The sequence below is a fragment of the Lepisosteus platostomus genome, chromosome 2 (assembly GCF_059453375.1).
Source record: "Lepisosteus platostomus isolate fLepPlt1 chromosome 2, fLepPlt1.hap1, whole genome shotgun sequence".
Classification (NCBI taxonomy): Eukaryota; Metazoa; Chordata; class Actinopteri; order Semionotiformes; family Lepisosteidae; genus Lepisosteus; species Lepisosteus platostomus.
Genome location: NC_142612.1, coordinates 21,688,291 through 21,696,762, shown reverse-complemented (window position 1 = coordinate 21,696,762; position 8,472 = coordinate 21,688,291).

Genomic DNA, 8,472 nt, shown 5'->3' with positions numbered 1-8,472 from the left:
TTAATAAATGTATCCCGTGTATTGAACCCGTGTGTTTGCGTTGTTAGTTGTTCTGACGATTGATTTTCTAAAAGCCCCGACGAACAACCTCGTGATTACTGCTAGAATTAATAATTGTCTCAGTAAACCCATCAAAACCTCTACAGTCGGTCGTAGAAAGATTTAAATCTCTTTACTGTGCCCGTTTTAGTATTGAATATTTATATGAAATTTTACCACTGAAGGGAAATCTTAGTAGCTGAGCATAAAAAGAATAGGAGCATACTGTAACGCGTGTGAAGGCCATAAACTATATTAATTTTGGAACATAAACATACAGTATATGGCTGGTCTCGGTACTTTAAAGAAAAAATACACACCAGTATTCCATTTCTCCCTAAACATTTTAAGCATCGAAGTCTTTAACTAACGTGATACCTGAGTCAACAAGCATACTTTTAGAATTTGATTAAAAGGGAATATAATATGGAATCGCGTATCTAAAGAAATTAATAATGATATAATTATATTAATGTACCGCAACACAAGAATAGTACATGCTGTACAATGTCTGCTGATACTGTGTCTCTAGGGCTTTTTCAACACTCTACATGTGGCACTGTGGGTTAGGTTCCTGACTTATACATCACTCGTTGGGTGTTCAAATCCAGCTGGAGCCATGACTCTTTTTTTTAACAAACATTTCTTTGAAAAAATAAAACTTTTCCCTGGGTCAGAGATTAAATAAAACTTCACTCGCACCAAACAAATTACCACACACTGAACACTGAACATGTTAACCCAAATATGTCTCACAATGTACGATGTTACATTACTTTGCTAAAATGTATTTAAAAATAAAAACGATTACAAACGCCAGCAGAGACACACACGCAGTTCTTCATTGTCAAAAAGTAATTGTTTTTTACTTTGTCAGCACCCAGACAAACGCAAATGCGTTATTAATTAAATGCTTTTATTCATTCTTAATCTAACTCACAAGTTGTCATCTGTTGTTGAAGCTCTGTGAGACTAGACTCACACATGGCTAGACTTGACTATTTAACCATGAGATTATGTTTATGTTTATTAATCTTCCTTGTTATGCACTGATAATGATAAGCACCCCAAACACGAGGGCGGCATAGCGGTCAGCTCTGGCTTTCCCATCAATACTGATACACTACAAGTACAACCCCCCTCCTTCTCTTGAGTGATGGGCAACAGTTGGATATCTGGGAGAATTGTTCGTTCTACTGGCGTCTGTGAATTCCGCAGATTTTTATCTTTAATTTTTGTCTTTAATTTTGTTACGTTATACATTTTAGAAACGTTTAATCTATACAAACACCACAAAACTATTTTCGATTGTATTTCTGAATGTTATGTTACACTTACAGTAGTTCACTGTTTTAAATACATCTAATTAAGAAAGTTAGGTGTTAGCATAAACTATTATCTCTGGTAGGGGTGCGCGAGAGCTCGCTGGCAGGTGGTGACGGAGAGGAAAAATATGGGCAGCTTTTAACTCCGCAAGTCTGGGTTTTTGGGTCCGTCCTATCCGAACCTGACTCCTCTTGCCAGAAAGCTCTAAATTGCATTTTGTCTTTTTTTTAAATTACAACCCAAAAGTCCTAATTCCGTCTTAATTAAACGTTTAAAATGTAAATTTCGAATAGAAAGAAATCCTGTTCCTGGTATGTAGAACAGATCAGCAGGTCTTTTTTCCCCAATCAGAGGGGTTTCAGATGGTGTCAGCCAATCACCATTCTGAAGCCTACCATAATCTCTGGTATAGGGACAACCCAGAATACTGGTCTTGGTACCGTATTTCACAGAAAAAATACACACCAGCATTCAATTTCTCCCGTGTCCTGTCACAGTGAAGTAGGAAGTGCACCTCTGTCTCTATTTCTCCCTGCTTGCTGGCAGTGGGAACACAGCCTGTCCTCTCTGGGTAACCAGGTGTTTCACGCATGAAAAGTGGTTATTAACAATCGAAACCTGTTTTATTTATTTTATTTTTAATTAGATTAAGAGTTCCCGTCACCCCCATTTCCATTTAAATAGCAAACCTGTGTTTAGCAGCCATATCACCCTGCAACTCACAACTGGCAACCCACTGAAGCTAAGCAGGTGTGAGCCTGGTCAGTACCTGGATGGGAGACCTCCTGGGAAAAACTAAGGTTGCTGCTGGAAGAGGTGCTAGTGGGGCCAGCAGGGGGCGCTCACCCTGCAGTCCATGTGGGTCCTAATGGCCCAGTATAGTGACGGGGACACTATACTGTAAAAAGGCGCCGTCCTTCGGATGAGACGTAAAACCGAGGTCCTGACTCTCTGTGGTCATTAAAAATCCCAGGGCGTTTCTCGAAAAGAGTAGGGGTGTAACCCCGGCATCCTGGCCAAAATTTCCCCATTGGCCCTTACCAATCATGGCCTCCAAATAATCCCCCTCTTTGAATTGGCAACATTACTCTGCTCTCCTCCCCACTGATAGCTGATGTGTGGTGAGCGTTCTGGCGCACTATGGCTGCCGTCGCATCATCCAGGTGGATGCTGCAAATTGGTGGTGGTGGAGGGGAGTCCCCATTACCTGTAAAACGCTTTGAGTGGAGTGTCCAGAAAAGTGCTATATAAGTGTAAGCAATTATTATTATTAATTAAATGTTTTTATACACAGCTGTATGAGCTCCACCAGTCAGGACAGGAGGCTCTACTGTGCATAGAGAGAGGCGGAAGGGGGGTTCAAGCTATGTGGAATGCTAGAGAACCCTAAACAGACAATACACAGGGGGGAGGGCGAGCGAGAGAGAGAGTTCTTTGCCCTCTGTCAAAAACCCCAAATCACTCTGGGCAGAGACTCTGGGGGGATCATTGTGTGGTACAGAGTGGAGCTCAGTCACTCCATACAATAAGTAAAGAGAGAAGAGTCAACAATTGATTTAAGGACGATCTGTCAAAGTGCAATGAAATACAATATTGTTGTTGTTGTTATTGATGTTTTTATCCTGTAAAGCGTTTTGAGAAGCCACCTTTAAAGGCGCTATATAAAAGTGCTGATTCTTAAGGAATGTGCTTTCTTTCTTCTTTTTTTCAGTATGGAATAAACCTATTACTTGATTCTTATGGATGCCTGGTTCCGCCGGGGATTAAAAAAAAAACCCATGGAATCGCGTATCTAAGGAAATAGCAGTATAACCTTATTCATGTACAAACAGTGGCATGTTACATTATTAATTTGGGTGTCTCCTCTTGTTAGAAAGCTCTAAATTGCACTTTGAGTGTGGTTTTTGACTTTTTTTAAATTGCAACCCATAAATAAAGCTGATACTGTTTAGATTTTTAATGATTTTAAACTGTATTACAGCAGCACAATGCACAATACAACGTAAATTGTGTAGTGTGCTCTCTGAAGGCACCAGTTCTGTAGGGTTTGGGCATTTACTGGGACAATTATTAATTGTAGCAGTAAATCACAGAATGATTCTTTCGATGGCCTTAGAATCCAACCATGTGATAAAACTCAAACAACACACACACACACAGGTACTAATACACGAGGATACATTTATTAATACATAGAATATGGATGTAAACCTAACCGATCTTATCGTGAGGGTTATCAGAATACAAGAGATACATATATTCAGTCAGTTACGAAGTGTTATATATATCAAGAGGACATACGTTCAGTATATCATTCATTTAGACCGTTTCGTAATTGAACTTGGTTACAACTTCTACATTAGATACTCAAAACAAGTACATAACTCTTAGGAATTAAATTAATATCAACTGGTTGGGATAACAATTGAATTCTCGAGCTGTAATGCATTGAAGTTGAATACTCATCCAATCTCTGGGGATTCAGATCTCCTGCGGACTCAAAGAAGCAGTTGCAGGCTGTTGCTGTCCAATCCGCGCTCTCTGGCTCGGTGCCAGGCTGTGCTGTGCGGCTTGCGATGGTGCGTTGCTGATGCTCACAGACCGGCTAGTTAGTGTTGGCTTTAACTAGCAAAGTTTGTGCACAGGAGAAAAGATGACTGTGGGTCCCAGCAAGTCAGGAAGAGGACCGGTTCGTTCCTGATGAAGAGCTAGTTCTGAATAGTGATTCAACTGTCCACAGTTCTGACCTGTTCACGAGGCTTGCTGCTGATGCTAACCTCGGGTGGATCCTCTGGTTACTCTCTGGCAACCTCCGCTCTAGACTCTTAGAACAAAGGAAAGTTCTGGCAATCGACACACTGGACATTCCGTGGTTGTCCGGGCTGAGTCTCTGGATGGTCAGGAGGCGCGCTGCGAGAATGTCCTGCCCTTGGGAGCCTTCTGCTCCTGGGCTGTCCTGCCCTGGAATTCTCCTTTGAATTCCCTTTAGAAAAGTCCACAGAATTCTCCACTACAGGCTCTCTGTGTTGCCTGTTTTTACCTGGAGGAACTTCAGCTCGTTGATTGGCTGAAAGTTACATGGGCATCAGAGTCCCACATGGGTTACTCGGCCCTACCAGTCCCTGATTGGTTGATCAAGGTGAGATATGAGTCATTTACTCCTGACACCTAGGAATGCAGTCCAGATGTCCATCTGGCACTCCCTAGACAGGTAGGCATCTATGGATGACCATTGATCATGATAGCCAGGCTTAGCTAAGTGCATCCCCCTTTGGGAGCTAAGCAATGCAACTAACGTCGGGAAATGTGTTTTTTTTTTATCCAACTTTGACAGCCACATCTTAAATCTTGTCAGTCAGCTCTTTTTTCTCTGTTTGAATTGTGGCGATTCAAACAAATTGGGATAACAAGTGGTCTCAAAGTCACCGAGCTCACAGAGCTTCAATAACAGATGACAACTTCCTTAGTCCTTCCTTAGTCTTCCTGAAATTGTCAGATTATGAGTGAATAAAAGCATTTTATTAAAAACAAGTTTGCATTTGTTTGGGAGTTAAATTATGTATTTTTCATATGTAAGATATAATGATGTGTTCCTGCTTACACATCGCACGACTTTAAAAGCTAGAAAAACAGGTTTCAATTCACATTATCTGGCGAGCCTTGTTTTGTCAAAGGACAGCACATACTTTGAAAAGACCGCAAATGTATTAGCAAGGGTTAATTGCACAATAGACCACAGAAAGAAATTTAAAATAGTCTTCTTTAGGTTTGAGGGCAGGAGTGGATCACAGCAGGCATAATCAGCAAATAAATTAGAAAGCAAAGAAGTATCCAGAGAGCGAGTGATCAGAAAAAGGAAACAACTGTTACGCCCGGGTTTTCGACGCAGTTTTTTTATCTTGCTAATGCATCAGACACATTTCCTGGCGTATTGTGTTTTAAATAAAATAGGAGTGTCTTTCCCTGGTATTAGCTCATCGGTATGGTGTAAATTTTATCTGTACCATACTATATATAGGTACAGACTTCAAGCAGCACCAATGTATCGCTTTGCTAAGGAGACAGACTATGGCCAAAATCATGAAGACTCTCTCACACCAAATAATGAAGATGAAAAGAAACGGAAGTCAACACGAGACATTGTCAAGCATTTGGCTTCGATGGACATCTTCATTTGTGAAAGCACAGTGAGACGACATTTTAAAGGGGAGAGGAGGCAAAGAGAATCTAAACCGAGGACGATTCAAAGGTAAATAACTTTCTAAAAATACTTTTCTTGCATGTAAATACAACTACGCACATTATTTTTAAAACTAACTGTTGATCTCTTTTTTTTCAAGTCCTATTGTGCGAGCTATCGAGAGACTGACTGACGAAAATGATGAACTACCGGCGATGCAAGTCCAAAGACGGCTATGGGCTGACCTCGGTGCGAGCGTTAGTCCGACATCGATAAGAAGAGTGTGCAGGAGGCTTGGTTGGAGATACAGAAAAACCAACACATGCCCCATGATAAGGCTAAAAAACAAAGAGGAAAGACTCAAACAAGCACTCCAATGGATTGAACAGGGGGAGGCATTTCATGATGTACTTTTCACTGACGAAACAACAGTGGCTCTGGAACAGTTTTCAACAATTTCATTTTGTAAAAAGGGGAGATATGTGGACAAGCTAAAGCCCAAACATCCACTGAAGGTTCACGTCTGGGGGGGTATATCTAGAAGAGGCCCGGGACCACTTTTTATTTCGAAGAAATTATGGACCGTGAATTCTTCGAGGAAGCCATGGTGAAACAGCATGTCGCCCCATATATCAGGGAGCACTTTGGATCAAGGCACTGTCTCTTTCAAGACAACGATCCGAAACACACAGCAGCAAGGGCGAGGCTTGTAGCAGAAGGAGTGAACTGGGTGAAAACTCCAGCCGAATCCCCAGATCTAAATCCAATAGAGATGGTTTGGCATTTGCTGAAAGGCTATGTTCGGAAAACTGCTAAGCCCGTCACAAAGCAGGAACTGATTGATGCGATCTATAAATTCTGGGAGGAAAAACTGACCGAACAAAATTGCAACAATTTTATCAACAGGCTGTTTCGTGTTCTTCCTAGGATTGTTGACCGGGGCGGGGGACATTCGGAAATGTGAGTCTGAGAAAGACAGTCTCACGTTTGTGGACAGTCTGTCCACAAACAAAACATTCCTGTTAGACAAGATGAATGTAAAAAAAAACAATTACTTTTTGTCAATGAAAACCGGTGTGTGTGTCTCTCTCTGCTGGATGTCTCTCTCTTTGCTGAATAAATAAAAGCATTTTATTAAAAACGCGTCTGCGTTTGTCTGGGTATTTACTTTGTAATCTATGGTCCTTTTAACTGTTTTTACATCTACTGTATTGCTTTGAGAAGCCACTTTTAAAGGTGATATATAAAATAAAGTTTTTTTATTATTGTTATAGAGAAACATGATCAGATTTCCCCTGGTTCAGAAAAAAGATCTAAAGTATACTAGTTTGTCACTCTTCTCATTTCCTCTTTGCTAAATGGCTTTTCATACTAATCTGATCAATCAACTGCCTGTTTTCTGTGCTTTCTCTATCCTTTAAAATAAACTATTATTCCACAATGCAGGGTATTACATGGCCAGTATCACAGGCCAGTTCACAGGTTGCATGCATAATTTAATTTTGAAAGCCACTGAGACATCAGGTACTACTGTTGTATTTATGAAAAAGAAACAAAACAAAAAGCATACTAATAACTGTGGCATCCTTCTCCTTAGTTAATACAATTGATTATTTATAAACAGTTAACATTGTTAGCAAAATATTTTGAATTATATTTTACCCTGTTTTTTCTTTGGTTTTGTATTTAACTTACTATATGATAGTCAGATTTAATGTATATTTGAACAATGAAAATATATTTTTACAAGATGCGGGGGAAAGTGCAACAACTTATTACAGTGCTAAATTCAATATTATTGATTACTAATAGTTGATGCTTACACCTAACTTTCTTAATTAGTTGTATTTAAAACAGTGAACTACTGTAAGTGTAACATAACATTCAGAAATACAATCGAGAATAGTTTTGTGGTGTTGGTATAGATGAAATGTTCCTAAAATGTATACTGTAACAAAATTAAAGACATTTAAAATCTGTAATCTTTCCACTTGTATGTCATTGGAAAATACTAGAAGTTTCTGCTTTGTCTAAGGATAGTATCAAAAAGTAATCTAAGTGGTGAGAAAGCTGTGCTTATTGATAATTCAGGGACTTAAAAGTAAAAAGAGATGCTTCATATTGCTTGACTAATTTTAAAAACTAAGTTATCAATGCAGACGCTCTCTCGGTGCCGCGCCAGGTCTAAATATCAAAATATACATTCGCCCCGGGCAGAGGCCGAAGAGCGCCTGGCTGGGGTGCACGGTGAGGGGCAGGACAGGAGTGAAAGTGGTCAGGGCGGGGTTTAGGAAGGCTGCTGACCAGTGCGGCTGTCCCACAGTGAAGTGGGTGTACAGTCTGGGGAGGTATCCGTTTTCCTTGTAAATAGTTCCCTGCTTCTGCACCCCTGGGTCTTACTCTCTCTCTCTTTTCTCTCTCTCTCTCGGGCGCGCAGGTGGTGTGTTGGCTCGCGCTGTTGGCGGTCGGGGGCGCGGGAGAGCCGGGCTGGCAGGTGGTGACGGAGAAGAAAAATAAAGGCTTTCACTTCCTTTAACTCCGCAAGTCTTTCTTGTGTCCGTCCTATGCAAACCCGAAAGTATTACAATATATATCTATATAGCAGGTGGTGTACAGCTTTTTAGTATAGATTACACTTTTCTAAAACTTATTTAAAAAATAAAAACGATTACAATATAATCTTTCCACGTTTGATCCCAAAATCCCAAGAAAAATAAATCTAAACGGGGAGAAAGCTATGCTGAAAGTTTATTAAGATACTTAGAAGACAAAGATACTGTATCAATTTATGTTGCATTTGTCTGATTATGATTAAAAAAACACATATAAGTAAACACGCGTTTGCGATTTAAATCAAAACGCGATTTAAATCAATATAAATGTTTATATTGTAACGCATACTGTACAGCCTCCATTTCTCTATAAAA